The following is a 14,598-nucleotide window of genomic DNA, read 5'->3' as shown; positions in this document are numbered from 1 at the left end:
AAACTGCCCCACAATGTCCCTGCCTAAGGTCATAGGCTCTAAATCATGGATTCCAACCTGACAATCATGCTCACTCATCTTTGCTGGGGAGGAGCTAACTGTGGTGGAGGGCAATAGCATCAGTGGCAGGAGCTGAACAGTATATTTGGCTAATCACATCCCTATTGTTCAACTAAGATGACAACAAAGTGTGGTGAGTATTATGTGGAATAGAGAAATAAGGTGAAGAACTTATGGGAATGTGTGAATTCTTTTTCTGCGTTTTATTTTCATTATTTCTGTGTCTCCGTAACCTGCATAAATACAATATGTGCAGGCCTATATTTACCTGAGCCTTGAGTAGCTATAGATACATATTTACTTAACCTGAGCTGATGACATTTATCAATATTTGACATTTATCGATATTTAGACTATTAGTTTAAACACTGTCTGCTTGATTATCTAAAGCCTGAAGGCCTGATTTTCTGTTTCCTAGAAATCAGGTGATTTGGGGGAAACAGAACTCTTCCATTCCAATTTCTTCAAATAGCAACAACCAATTAGATGCCCCCCTCTTCCTCTCAATGCTCTCTTACTTGTGATGTATTCTCTGGTAACAAAATCTATAAAAGCTGGGTATCTACTAATTCTTCAGCCCTCCTACCACAAGCTTATCTCGTGGTGGGACTGCTCATTCTCATGAGAATTTAATAATAAACAATCTTTCTGCTTTCTACTTTGAGTGATCTCTGAGTAGTCATTTTGGGTAGAGATCTTCCACAGCATCTCACACAGTATTGAGCAAGATCAAATGCTGAAGCATTTTTTTCATCTTTGAAATGCATTGAGTACTGATTTCAATGAATTTTGAAGCAGATGAGTGCTGAGATACCATTGTGTTTATCACTATTTTTATTCTAAAAATATAGCAAGGGAAAACTTCAAATTTTATTTAATCCTAGCCAAAAAATGCATCTCACACTCGTTATCTCATGAAGATGCTAGAATCAAAATGATGGGATGGTTATTAGGAAACAGCCAATGTTGCTTCAAGCTGTGAACTCAATGAGGATATTTCAAGTACTCATCCCCAGGTAAAATTGAAATATTTTTAAAGAGAGGCTCTTTAAACATTCCTGAGGAGATGAAACAATCTGACTTCCGTCCCTATCATTCTATTAAACTGCTCTATCCATCTATTACCCCGTTTTGTTTTTTTTAACTTCAGCTGAAGCATAATGTATTTTTTTTTACTTCAGCTGAAGCATAATGTATTCTGCTCCAGCCTTTTACCTTTACTCTGTGTGTGTATCTCTGCTTCAGATGTATTTCTTGTAAATAACATAGGTTTATGGATTTTAATCAATTCTGTCTGCTTCTCTTTATATAGTTCATCCCATTCACATTCACAATTTAAATTATTGTGTATTTCCCACCATCCTATTTTACCCTACTTAAATTTTTTCTCTCCTCATCATTCCTCCTCATCAGTGTTTTGCTTTTGACCACAGTTCTCTCAGTCCTTTCATCTATCAACCCCCATCACACTTTCTTTTCTTCTCCTCCTACTCTCCTATAGGGTAAAATAGATTTCTTTACCTACCTGAGAGTGTATGTTATTCCCTCTTTGATCCAAATCTAATGAGAGTAAGGTTCAAACAGTGTTCACCTCCCTTTTTTCCCCCTACTATGTTTTTATGCCTCTTCCTGAACATTCTTCCTGAAATATAATTCACCCCATTCTGCCTCCCTCTTTCCTTTTCTGTCATTACAGTCCTTTTTTAACCCCTTAATTTTTTTTTATCATTACATCAAAGTCAATGTATATCTATAATCTCTAAGTATATTACTTCTACCTGCCCTAATAGAGACACTAGAAATATAGCTCTTAAGAATTACAAGTATCATCTTCCCATGAAGGGGGGATATAAGCTTTTTTTTTTTTTTAACCTTATTGAATTCCATATTTTGTTTTGTCTTGTTTTTCTTTCCTATTTATCTTTGTATTCTTCTCTTGAATCTGGATTTGAAGATCAAATTTTCTGTTCAGCTCTGGTCTTTATATTAGGAAAGTTTGAAAATCCCCTATTTCATTGAATGTCCATCTTTTCCCCTGAAAGATTATGCTTGCTAGTTCTGGATAGTTAATTCATGGTTATAATTCAAGCTTCTTTGCCTTCTGGAATATCATCCCAAGCCCTCTGATCCTGAATGTAGAAGCTGCTGTGTCCTCTGTAATCCTGACTGTGGCTCCTTGATAATTAAATTGCTTCTTTCTGGCTGCTTGCAGTATTTTCTCTTTGACCTGCTAGATCTGGAATTTGGCTACAATATTCCTTGGAGTTTTACATTTGGAGATCTTTTTTAAACAGGTGGATTCTTTCAATGACTTGGTTCTATAATATTAGGGCAAATTTTCCTTGATGATTTCTGGAAAGATGTCTAAGTTCTTTAATCTAGGCCTTCAGGTAGTCTAATAATTCTGAAATTATCTCTCCTGGATATCTTTTTGCTAGTCAGTTATTTTTCCAGTGATATATTTTACATTTTCTTCTGTTTCTTCTATTTATTTCTTTCCTTCTATTATATTTCTTCTATTTTCTATGTTTCTTTTGATTTTGTTTGACTGATTCTCAATGTTTGATAGCGTCATTAGCTTCCATTTGCTCAATCCTAATTTTTAAGGAATTATTTTCTTCAGTTAGGTTTTGTATCTCCTCCATTTGACCAATTCTACTTTTTAAAAGTTTTTTTTTCCTTTCCATAACTTTGTGCTTTTCCAAGCTGTTGACCATTTTCCCCATAATTTTCTTGGATTACTCTCATTTTTTCTTTTATCTCAATTGATTTTTAAAATCCTTCTTGAGCTCTTCCAAGAGGACTTTTTGGTCTTGAGACCAATTCATATTTCTCTTTGAGGTTTCACATGCTGGCATTTTAACATTGATGTCCTCTTCTGATTTTGTGTTTGGATTTTCCCTGGGGTCAGTGCTCTCTCTCTCTCTCTCTCATTTTTGGTTCATTTTTTTTAAGGTTGAGCTCTGTTCTTGGGATACCAAGGGCACTGTCTCAAGCTGCTTTCACTGAAAGCCAGGGGGTTTGGTCATTGACTTTTCACTTTGGGACCTCTGGGGCTAGTGGCTTGCCTACTACACTAAGGTAGCTCAAACTTTTCTGCCCTGGTTCTATAGCTGTCAGTTTGTCTGCTGTGCTGGAGCTACAGGCCTCACAGTTGGCCTGCTGAGTCTAGACCTCAAGGCCTTGGTTGCTGATCTGTACTGTGGCTCAAGAGCCTCCCACTGGCTTGCATGACACCTGCCAGCTCTGGGCTGCTCTCCCCATTACCAAAATTTACAGAACTTTCCTGAAGTCCTTCTAAATTATCTTGGGCTGAAATATTGTTTTACTCCATCTTTTTTATGGATTTTGTCACTCCAGAATTCTTTTAGAGACTTGATTTAATTTTGTTTCTAAGGGATATTAGAGATCAGGCAACATCCTGACTTCTCTTCATGATCTTGGCCCTGCTATTTTTGATCTTGGACTTTGTGCAAACTCTTCTTGTTCCTTTGACATGGGGTATTCTCTTTACAGTTTATCACTCATGTAGTTCCATCCATTCCAATAGCTTCTATTATTATTTATTTATAAATAAATTGTGTGATATATATATATATATTTGTTTATGTGAATGTATCCGCATATATATGTGCCCAACTTACACTCAGTGATCTCATTTTTAATTTCTTTTGCTGAGGCAATTGGGGTTAAGTGACTTGCCCCCAGGGTCACACAGCCAGAACGTGTTAAGTGTCTGAGGTCATATTTGAACTCAGGTCCTCCTCACTTCAGAGCTGGTGCTCTATCCACTGCACTACCTAGCTGCCCCTCATCTTTAATTTCTAATTGCTTGTTGGGCTTCTTCAAATTTAGCATGTCTAAAACTGAACTCGTTTTTTTTTTTTTTTTTTTTATCTTAAGAATTCCTCTCTCTTTAACTTGTCTTTTTCTATTCCATCATGCAGGCTTGTAACTTTGAAGTCATCTTTGACATCTCCCTCTTCTCCCCCCTCCTGTAAATCTAGATTGTTACAATGGAAGTAGGAAGGAGGAGCCAAATATGGTAGGTATTTCAGAGATGAAAATGAAAGAACTTCAGAACTGATTATTTTGCTGAATGAATCATTTTCTTTATATACCATCATGGTCATATCACATCATTCTAGTTGGTAAGGTAATCTTCAGCAGTTCCCCATTGTTTGCTGAATGAGATTTTTATTCCTAATGTTGGCAATCAATGTCCTCTACAGTCTGGCTTCAACTTTATTTTTACTAATTTTTTAATGTTTACAACATTGTCAACAAACTGAACTACTCTCTGATGCTCATTCTTTTTCTCCCCTCTCCTGTGTCCATGCTTATACCATTCCCTCATGCTTTAAAAGATTCCTCTTGAAATACTGCCATGCCTTAAGAAAAGAAATATTCAGAATTCAGAGGATCATGAGAAGAATTATATGAACAGATACAGGATAAGGTAACTGCAACTAAGAAAACAATAAAGCCAATCACTACAACAGTGTAAATGGAAAAGAACAAAACTAAATTGTGCTGTGGAATGATAATGGCCAAATTTGGCCCCTGCAAAATGTTGAAAAAATTATCCCCCTTTTTTGTGGAGATGGGGAACTATAAAGTGAAATCTCAAGTTTATTGTCAAATATAGTTACGTTTGGATCTGCTGAACCTTCTTTAAAATTTTTTATTTTAAGAAATAGCTTAATGGGTAGGAGAGTAGGGATTTGTTTAAAAATAAATATGATCAAAAAATCACTAATTATTTTTTCATTAAAAATAGTCTCAATTCCCCTTCCTCTGTTGAAATTTGTTTCTTCTTTCAATGCTCAGTTCATAGGCTGACTCCTCTCTGAAATTTTTCTTACCATTCATATGAAAAGGAGCTGTTCCTTCCTCCCCCAAAATACTTGTTTCTCTTTTGTCCTCATTGTTAGTACCATAGATTTAGAATTGACTATCTAGTTTAATCCTTTCATATTATAATGAATTTTAAGTCAGATTTTGATTTGCTCAGGATCACCAAGGATCCTTGGCTATTGGTAGCCAAGGAAATGAGTTTTGGTTTGAGGAGTTACCAAGACAGTGAGTTGTCAACTGATAACATATTTTCCAAAAGCTGATTTCATTGCTGTACAAGTACAGTACATTACCATACTGAGCAAAAGGTAGATATTGGAGAGAGGGAAGGGGATGGTGGAAGGGATGATGGGAAGATAATTCACTGTAAAGTACAACCAAGGCTAGTCTGGTCTAGGACTGACTCGGAGACCTGGGATTGTGTTCTTAGATCTGTGTAACTTTTGACAAGATGATCTCTGGACCTCAGTTTTCTACTCTGTACTTTAAAGATTATGGTTGAGATAATCTCCAGGTTTTTGTCCAGCATTGAAGCCCTATGATTTTACATGACTCTAAAGTGAAATCTCACATTCTTTCCACCAGTTAGAATATCTAGTCTCCTTAAGGGGAGGAGACCCATACTACCTTGCAATAATTCACATTTGTTAGAGTTCTTTAAAGTTTACAAAGTGTTTTTCTCCTATCATTAGAAAGCATTATGATGTAGTGGGTACAGTGCTGCATTGGGTGGGGTTAGAGGATCTTGGGATGCTATTCCTGTTTCTGCCTTATATTATCTGTGTGATTTTAGGCAAAATACTTAATTCTCTCTGACTCTCAATGGAATAATCAGTAAAGGTCAGAAGAAGTTAAAGTAGATTAACTTTTGAGATCCCCTCAGCTCTAAATCTATGATTCTAGCCATTATTATCCTCATTTTCAGTTGAGGAAATGGGCTGTCATAGAAAGAAATTACCTTCTCATAGCCACACAGCTAGTAAGTCTTGGAACCAGGGGTTTATACCCTATTCTCCTACTTTCCAAGACTGGCATTCTTTAAAGTATATTCAGAAAACATTGTGTCCTGCTCTTTCTGTAATAACTGAATTAATAGCATTTATATATGTAATGGGCTGAAACTGAGTTGATGCACTGAGGTCAGAGAACTTAAGGCTAATTACCATATGCTTGGAGAAAGAATGGCCCTGCCCACTACTCTGTGCAGGCTTGATCTGTTGGCGTATAGAGAGATTGAGGAGGAAGGAAAAAAGGGTGGAGTAAAAATGCCAGAGTCACTCCTGGCCAGATTAGTGCCGGGATTCCTCTCATGTCCCCAAAGAATAAAAAGGATTTTTTTGCTTATCCTGACTCTGGCTGATTCTAAAGTATCCTGGGCACTAATGCGGTCATCACATATATAGCACCTACTATTTGCCAGACACTGGGCTGAGCGCTTTACAAATATTACCTCATTTGTGATTCAACAAGAAAGGGAAGTTGATGCTCTTATTGAGGAAAATTAAGGTGAAGTGACTTGGTTGAGTCCACAAGCATCTGAAGCTACCATTTGAACTCTAGTCTTCCTGATTCTAGTCTCAACACTATCCATGAGCTACCTAGCTTCCCTTTGGAAGTACAAACTTAGAAACATCATGGTCTCTCTTTTCTGGACCATTTAGGACCAAGAAACTTCTGCTTTCTCTTGAGTTTCAAAAATATAGTCTCATCTTTGTCACTGTAAGTCAATAGTAAATTACATGAAAACCAGAAACAAATAAGACTTAAGTGTTTTAATGAATTGTTCTTTACCCCTTTTTAAGGGAGAGACCTTGAGAGTATGGGCTCTCCCTTGCCTTGGGCTTAGAGACTCGTTGTCCTAAACATATGGAAAGAATGTTTTCCTCACATCCTTGGATTTTAAAGCAATGTTCTTGTGGATTCGATGGGAAACAATAGATATTAGTCAACAGTTATAAATGTAATTTATCCATTAGACCTGAAAGCCAAGTTGTAACATGTTCTCCTTTGATGTTTTACTACCCTCTAGTGGTTTTTTGTATAGTACACTATAATATCACCAATATATTTTCCAAATAGTTACATTTGTGAACTCAAAAAACAAAGCCAATGAAAGCAACAGGTGTCTTCATTTAAAAGATGGGCCTACAACTTCCTCTGCTGCCCTCTTAAGAAGTTTGAATTTGAAAACCTTTTGGTTGTGTATAGGAATTTTTCATTTGTGATGGAAACCTGCCTGAAAGCCAGCAGAATGTAGAATGAACATTGGATCTTGATAGAAGACCAGGATTCAAGTCCAGTCTCTGCCAGTAATTTGCTAGGTGACCGGGATGGGGATGTAGGGGATGGGGAGGAGTTACTTAACTAATGCATTTCTGATCTACAATCTGACCTAATAGTTTATTGAACTGTAAAATGGGAATCACAACACCTAACTCCTCAGGTTTCTTAGGTTAACATTTCCTAAAGCTATTACTAGAATGACAAAGGGCACAACAAAGCACAAAAAAATTGAGGATGGTGGGAGTGTGGACAGAGGGAGGGATGCCAAGAATACCTGCCTCCTGGGGTTGTAGTTGAGTATTAAATGAGAATGTCACCATAAATGGTATTCATGATTATAAATTAATCCTTAAGTGTATAATAAATTATGATTAGCTAAGATTTAATTTTGTTTTTGTTATAACTCAGTTCCCTTTATCCCTGCTCTGTATCTTGTCTGTAAGGAAGCTCTAATTTCCTTTGTCATTCTCAAACAAGGATTTTTAAAGGCATTAAAAAATTCTGAGAAGATAAAAGGAAGACCAGAAAGAATCATAAACAGGAAAGCTTTGAAAATTACATGTTGGACTTAATATTTCAACATAAAAGCAAGCTATCTGTAATAGAGATTTACAGTTTTATTTGCAATTTTTCTTTTCTAATATATATATATATATATATATATATATATATATATATATATATACACACCCACGCACACACACACATGAATGATATTTTTTTTAGTTCAGAGTTTTTAAAAATAAGAATCATAGATTTACCAAAGAAAGGAATCCATTCCAACTTTTTCATTTTACAGATGAGAAAGTTAAGATCCAGGGAAGTGAAATGATTGTTCAAAGTCACACAGGTAATTATTAGATTTAAACTTTTCTTTTGTCCAGAATCAGAGGTTCTTTTCTCATTCCATCCCCTTACCACTTCACTATGTTGAAGATTAAAAAGCTACTTTGGAGCTGACAAAAACATTTTAATGAATTCCTCTTAGATAATAAATTTGCTTATTGTGACATTTTTTCTTTTCCTTATTTTTATTTTCCCTAGTTACATGTAACATCTTTTTTGGGTTATTCATGTATATTAATTTTTTACATAATTCCATATGAATTACATTGGGAGAGAAAAATCAGAAAAGGGAAAAACCACAAGAAAAAAAAATAGGAGAAAAAAAGTGAATTAGTATGCTTTGATTTACATTCAGTCTCTATAGTTCTCTCTGAAAGCAGATGATGTTTCCACCCAAAGTTTATTGGGATTGCCTCTTAGATCACTGAACCACTAAAAAGGATCAAGTGTATCATAATTGAGCATCATGTCAATCTTGCCGTTGCTATGTACAATATTTTCCTGGTTCTGCTTGTCTCATTTAGTAACAATTCATATAAATCTTCTTTTAAAAAAATAAGCTATTCTGATTAAAAGCATTCAAAGTCTTATGTTGTTGAAATATTTTTCTAAATACTGCTTCTGGCCATGGTTAACACATTAAGGGCTAAATGAAGATTGGGCCAAGCTGACTGCACCTATGGAGTCAATCACTTCTAAGTGGATATGACAGAGAATTGATGGAATGCTAATAGAGAGTAGAGCAAGAGCTGTTATGGGGACAACTGGAAGGAAAGGGTCAAGGATCCCTCAGTAATTACAAAACTTCAATTTGCCAAGGAACCCAAAGGTATTTAAAGAAAATTTCTCTACTGCAAGTAAATAAGTATTTAGATTTCAAGGTTTTAAATGGTCCCCCCCCCCCCCCCCCGCCCCTTTACATTCTTTCAAGGTAATGCATTGGGACCCAGGAAACCTTTACAATAGTGAAACCCAACTAAATCAGGTTCTTAAAGCTCAGTTCAGTTCAAAATTATCTTCCAGAAGGGTAGCTAGGTGGTGCAGTAGATAGAGCATCAACCCTAGAGTTTAGGAGAGCCTTAAGTTCAAATGTGGCCTCAAACACTTACTAGGCATGTCACTTAACCCCAATTGTCTCCCTCACTAAAAAAAAAAAAAAAAAAAAAAAAAAAAAAAAAAAACCCTAGAAAAATTATCTCAAAACTCTGTTCTTGGGTTTTATCTCCGAGCATGATTTATAAGGTGCGCTAGAGAAAACATGGATTCAGATCCGGTTTTCATAACTTATAAACTTTTTTTATAAGTTTTTATAACTTAAGTGGCCTTTTATGCAGGCCACTTAACTACTTCATATCCCAGGGATCTCTTTCTGACTAAATTGCAGAGTATATGCCATTGAATTCTTAAAAATGTTTTGGGAGCATAGAAGAAAAGGGGAAGTAGATGTTATAGCATGGAATGTTGGATGTAAGTAAGATATCAGAGTTGGATGACTAGGCCTGCACTTAGATGACTATAGGGCATTCCCAGAGGCATGCTTTTTCTCCTGTTTCGAATCCTTGGGCTGGCACCCTCCAGAGAGTTCTCCAATGGTCCTTGGACTTGGCTCAGGAACTCCCACTCAATCAGATAAACTCCTGAAGAAGAGACACCAGGAGGAAGCAAAAAATGGAAGTAGGCTAGCAAAAATCAGGGGATTAATTCAGTTTAGGAGATAAACCAGCTAAGAAAAGTTGGAAATCAGAAAGGTAAGTTGTGCAATGCTCAGCCCAGATAAGCAAGAACTGGTGAGGGGGCAAGGGTGGGGGGAGTGGGAGTGGGAGTGGGTGGGAAGAGACTTGTAAGAGAACTTTCCTCTACCAAGTAACTGGTGAGCTATTTGGGTGACTGGGATTGGGTTTGGGAGAATTTAGTCAGTATCTATAAAAGACTCCTATTTCCCTTTAATATTGGAAAATCCTAAACAGTTCGAGTCTGTAAGGATTCTCCCATTTTTTTTTTTTTTTTTTTTTTTTTTTTGGTAAGATTGAATGAGTCTTCCTTTAAGAAGAGAAGATACTGTGAACCTTAGGAAAGAAGCTGGCCCTAAAGCTAGGAAGAGAGCTCTTTAGGAAGAATTGGGATGAAGCACCAAAATATATAGAGATTGAATACTGATGTTTTGTTTGGGTTGTGCTCAGCTCACTCAAAGAAACTGTCTATCCCCCAAAGCTTGGGTGTAAAAAAAGGTTGGGGAATTTGGCAATTTGACATTTTAAAATTCCAAAGCAATTCAATTAAATTGGGGAGGATCATTCAGAGAGTGAAGATAGGTTTAATCATTTTAGTGAAATTCATTATTTGAGATAAGTAAGCTATTCCTCTCTTTCTTCCTCCTCTCATTCCATCTCTTCCCCTGTCCCATCTCTATCTCCTCCTGATTCCTACATGTTCAATCCTTCTCTGACATACTTTAAACACTTTCCCAAACCAATAACTTAACTAGATGCTCCATTTAAACAATCAATTGCTTTTGAAAATCAATCTTTTTTTTCCCCCCTTGGTCTTTAAATCACTCTTTTTTTTCCCCTTAAACTTTAAACTTTAGAATTCACAATGAAATAACTTTGAACCAAATTTCATAAAACTTATACATATATCCAGCAGAGCTGACAGAATTTTAAGGCATAACTCATAGCTTACAAATTACCCAATACTTCTAGAAAGCAACATACCATCTAAGTAGGGAGTTGGCCTCCCCTAAGGTAACCTACCAGCACTTTGTGTTTTAATAACCTTTGTTTTAACGTAAAATCCAGTCAAATACAACTTTAAATTCCCAATAATATAAAACTAGTTATCTCAATTAATGAATTTCACTAAAGTGATTAAACCTATCTTCACTCTCTACATGATCCTCCCCAATTTAATTGAATTGCTTTGGAATTTTGAAATGACAAATTGCCAAATTCCCCAACCATTATTCCCAAATGGACTTTTTCTAAAGCTCCAACTCTGGTCAGAATTGGAGCCTACAGGAAAGTCAGACCTTTCTCTTTCTCTCTTTATTCCCCCCTAACAAATTCTAGCTCACAGAATAAACATGACAAAGGCATTCTCGTGACAAAGAATAAACAAGACAAAGACAAAAATCACATGGAAGAGATCATCCCTCCCCACTTTCCCAATACAACAGAAATACCCAAGTGCACTTTTTTCCCCCTTTTGCTCTGAAGATTTGAGTTAGACTGCCCCCTCTCAGAGCATCCAATCCCATTCCCTGGTTTCCAGCAAAGGCACCTCTGACCTTCCCCCCCCCCCCTGATGGCTTGGCAGACCAGGGTCAGAAGGAGTTGCCTACCTTACCAGCCAACCATAGAGAGCGCGCCCATCCTGCGCCATTAACAGAACCCCTTTCCTGGCTCTCATCCCTTAATCTGGATCACCCAAGGCTTGATGATCCCAGGGCCGCCCACAAGGATAGTTCTAGGGCATAGTAATAGAGAGTGTCCCTAGGATCACTAATGTATAAGTTACCTGGCTCTCTCTCACCTGGATTTCATCTTTGGAAGACTTGTGTGCCTTCTGTTTGTATCGGTGGGTCTCGTCTCTCCTAGATGCATTCTTCATAGAGAAGGAGGCTGAGAGTCTGATCTCAAGGTCGGTTGGAGAATCCAACCTGGCACTTCCCTTGAATCAGGATCCCAGCCATCTCTCTGGGAAGCCAGATCCCGGATGAGCCCTCACATAAACTGTGTGAGACTCTGCAAGACCCCCTTTCCCAAATTAACTGATCATAGACATCTTAAGGTACAAAGAGAAAGCATTTATTTAATCCCTACAGGGAGGGGCCCAGACACACCTGGGAGCCATCCCAACTCTGCCATGTGTGCTTAGAACCTGGCCAGCTTCTGTCTTGTCCAGTCCTTAAAAGCAAAAGACCTGAGCTTTCTCATTGGATAGACTAAAAGGACATACCCATCTTTGACCAATGGTCCCCAATGTTGGCTGTCTCCCACAGGTCACATCACTTTCTGCCACTTTATTAACTTCCTGTCTCCCAGGGTTCAAAGTTCATCCTCCCAGAGATCATGTGAAGGGGAGTTGATTTATTGTATTTTTAAGGAGGCCTAAATTACATGATTAAATGCCTTCTGAAGGCCAGAACTTGAGGCTTACAGAAAAAATTGAAGGGAGGGAGGGGGAAACTTCCCTCTCTGGAATTTTCCAAGCTTCTCAAGTTTGTGGAATCTATCCTGGCTAGGGTAGTGTCTCTGGTTGACCTTAATTCTTCTAGGGCTGGTGCTGGTTCCCCAACATCTTTGACATGACTCCTTTCCCCATTTCTGACATAAAGGGTGGGATAGTCACTGGGCCACAGATCTATAGCCATATACCTGGGTCCAAATTTCTCTGATCCTCTTCCTCTAGTGCATGCTAAAATCGCGAACTTGTTTATTCTGGTATATAATTTTAGAAATGTGTATGCATTGATATTGAAATATTGTCACTAGAATTTTAAATCTGTATTTGATTTTAAGTTAAAAATTTTAGGTTCTCTGGTAACTAACCAAAAGAGGTCATATATTTGTATCTCCTAATTAGATGAAATATATTTAAGCTATTATGTTGCTTGCTAAATTGTATATTGGGTAATTTGTAAAAATTGTATTATTTATGCTTTAACATTTTGTCAGTACAGCCAGATATGTGGTATAAGTTTTGTGAAATTTAGTCCAAAGCTATTTAGAATATTAATCTTAAGATGTATTTTGCTTTCTCCCTTTAACAAAGAAGTAAAAGCAAGAAAAGTTGGTGTATAAGGATATATGTAATTGCAGAATAAATTGTATCTGAAGATCTGTAATATGTCTAAAGATAAATAAGAAGTTATTGAGGAGGTGTCCCTCTGGAAGGGGAGGGAACCTAGCTCCAAAATATTTAGGTTAGGTTTTAATGACATGACAACGGTGAGAAAACCGAGTTATAGGGTATAGGTGGAAGCTTTTCTCTGATCTCTGTTGCTTTAGGAGGGATTAGTGGAATAACATTGCAACAAATTGTACCTAAGTATGGATTGGTAGAGACTTGATTCTGATAATAGAACATACTTTACTTCTAAGGTTTTATAAAAAATAATGGGGAAGGATTGCAAATTGAGTGGGAATTCCATACACCTAGGCATCTGCCCTCATCAGGGAAAATGGAAAGAACGAATCAGATTCTTAAGAAACTGATTTTTAAATTGGTGTTAGACACTAAATTGCCTTGGACCAAATGTTTGCCTATTGCTGTGTTAAAAAATTAGAACTGTTCCCAGAAATGATCTGGTACTTTCCCCATATGAGATGCTGTTTTGGTTTACTTTTATTTGGGAGGGAAAAAAGGGAAGGAAATACCCTCTTTTGAAACAAAGGATATATTTTTAAGGAATCGTATATTGGCCATGTCCTCAATCCTTTTTAGCTCGTAGGAAACAAGAATTATTGACCCAGACAACACCTTTGGAGTTTGCAGTTCCAGGAGTCCTGGAAGAAGCATAGTGGAAAGTATCTTACCAGACATCATAGATGAATGAGACTGCAGTCTGAAAGCTGAGAATACCAGACTTACAGGACCTGTGGAGGAACCTCAAGAATGGACTGTTAAAAACAATTTATAAGCCTCTAAAATTGACTTTACAATTAGGAATGTTTTAATAGGGGGTTGGGAATGTTTGTGCTTAGAGGAATTTTAACAATATTGATGTTTTATCTGTTATTTATATTTCCAGAAAAGTTTAAAGGGACTCTCCTTGACTTGATGAAGAAATTATTAACGTTAATTCTGAATAGGGTTCTTTAATATGAAATTAGGATATTCTATAAATTTTAATTGGTTGTATTGAGACATTTTTAAATTGTTCCCATTATTTAGGGAGATTCTGATAACAGTAGTCTGTGTCTTGTCTTTTTGAGCATGGTTAATGCCTGAACATGTTTTGATACATAGATTGATTATTGAGCATCTTAAAGTAAAATGATTTGTGTAATGCTGAATTTAAAACCCATCTATTAAGGTATGAAGATAGCTGTGAACTTTCTAGGATTAATCTCGTTAATGTTATCAATGTATAGTCAATACTTATCAAGGTGAATTTATATCTAAATTCACCTGAAGCTTTAATTAATGAGACTTGGTATTTGAGATAAAAATCTCTTGGGACTATAGCTGATATTATATCTATACATCATATATGATATGATTGTCTGATGGATGATCAAGCCAATAATCCACCATCTAAAAGGAATATGCCACAAGCTACTCAGAGATTATCAAAAGTCTTCTCTTGCACCACAATTTGAAAGCATTAATTCTGTAGCACTCAACTTTCTTTACAGCCATACATTGCAACTGGAAAAACCACAGCTTTAACCATCTGGACCTTTGTTAGCAAGTTGATGTGTCTCTATTTGCCATAACTTTTCTTTCAAAATACAAGTGTCTTTTAATTTTATGGCTGCAGTTGCTATCTACAGCGATCTTTGAGCCCAAGAATATAAAACTTTACACTGCTTCTATTTCTTTTCTCTC

General features: G+C 36.6%; 1 long non-coding RNA gene across 1 annotated transcript; it reads left to right on the top strand.

Annotated features, from left to right (window-relative positions):
• Positions 1-3,701: 3,701 nt before the first annotated feature.
• LOC116421174 lies at positions 3,702-8,870 on the top strand. Its single transcript, XR_004231475.1, has 3 exons — positions 3,702-4,105; positions 8,000-8,050; positions 8,691-8,870. It is a non-coding gene; the product is annotated as an uncharacterized LOC116421174 (long non-coding RNA).
• Positions 8,871-14,598: the final 5,728 nt, after the last annotated feature.

This window comes from Sarcophilus harrisii, chromosome 2 (assembly GCF_902635505.1).
Source record: "Sarcophilus harrisii chromosome 2, mSarHar1.11, whole genome shotgun sequence".
In the NCBI taxonomy this organism is placed as follows: domain Eukaryota; kingdom Metazoa; phylum Chordata; class Mammalia; order Dasyuromorphia; family Dasyuridae; genus Sarcophilus; species Sarcophilus harrisii.
The sequence above is the reverse complement of the archived record's forward strand: the minus strand, read 5'-3'. Positions and strand labels throughout refer to the sequence as shown.